Source organism: Dipodomys ordii, unplaced genomic scaffold (assembly GCF_000151885.1).
Source record: "Dipodomys ordii isolate 6190 unplaced genomic scaffold, Dord_2.0 Scaffold337, whole genome shotgun sequence".
NCBI lineage: Eukaryota > Metazoa > Chordata > Mammalia > Rodentia > Heteromyidae > Dipodomys > Dipodomys ordii.
Genome location: NW_012267553.1, coordinates 50,294 through 51,229, shown reverse-complemented (window position 1 = coordinate 51,229; position 936 = coordinate 50,294). Strand labels below are relative to the sequence as shown.

At 59.8% G+C, this 936-nt stretch overlaps 1 gene segment (V, D, J or C); it reads left to right on the top strand.

Annotated features, from left to right (window-relative positions):
* LOC106001643 overlaps positions 1-936 on the top strand; it is an 86,178-nt gene that overhangs the window by 37,276 nt on the left and 47,966 nt on the right.

Here is a 936-nt window from a genome sequence, read left to right as displayed (position 1 = left end):
GGTGAGGACGTGGTCAGGACTCACTGTGTGTGACACGGGGGGGACGTGGTCAGGACTCACTGTGTGTGACACGGTGGGGACGTGGTCAGGACTCACTGTGTGTGACACGGTGAGGACGTGGTCAGGACTCACTGTGTGTGACACGGGGGGGACATGGTCAGGACTCACTGTGTGTGACACGGTGGGGACGTGGTCAGGACTCACTGTGTGTTACACGGTGAGGACGTGGTTAGGACTCACTATGACACGGTGGGGACGTGGTCAGGACTCACTGTGTGTGACACGGTAGGGACGTGGTCAGGACTCGCTGTGTGTGACACAGTGGGGATGTGGTCAGGACTCACTGTGACACGGTGGGGACGTGGTCAGGACTCACTGTGTGTGACACGGTGAGGACGTGGTCAGGACTCACTGTGACACGGTGAGGACGTGGTCAGGACTCACAGTGACACGGTGGGGACGTGGTCAGGACTCACTGTGACATGGTGGGGACGTGGTCAGGACTCACTGTGACATGGTGGGGACGTGGTCAGGACTCACTGTGTGTGACACGGTAGGGACGTGGTCAGGACTCACTGTGTGTGACACGGTGGGGACGTGGTCAGGACTCACTGTGACACGGTGGGGACGTGGTCAGGACTCACTGTGACACAGTGGGGATGTGGTCAGGACTCACTGTGTGTGACACGGTGGGGACATGGTCAGGACTCACTGTGTGTGACACGGTGGGGACGTGGTCAGGGCTCACTGTGTGTGACACGGTGGGGACGTGGTCAGGACTCACTGTGTGTGACACGGTGGGGACGTGGTCAGGGCTCACTGTGTGTGACCCAGTGGGGACGTGGTCAGGACTCACTGTGTGTGACACGGTAGGGACGTGGTCAGGGCTCACTGTGTGTGACATGGTAGGGATGTGGTCAGGACTCACTGTGTGTG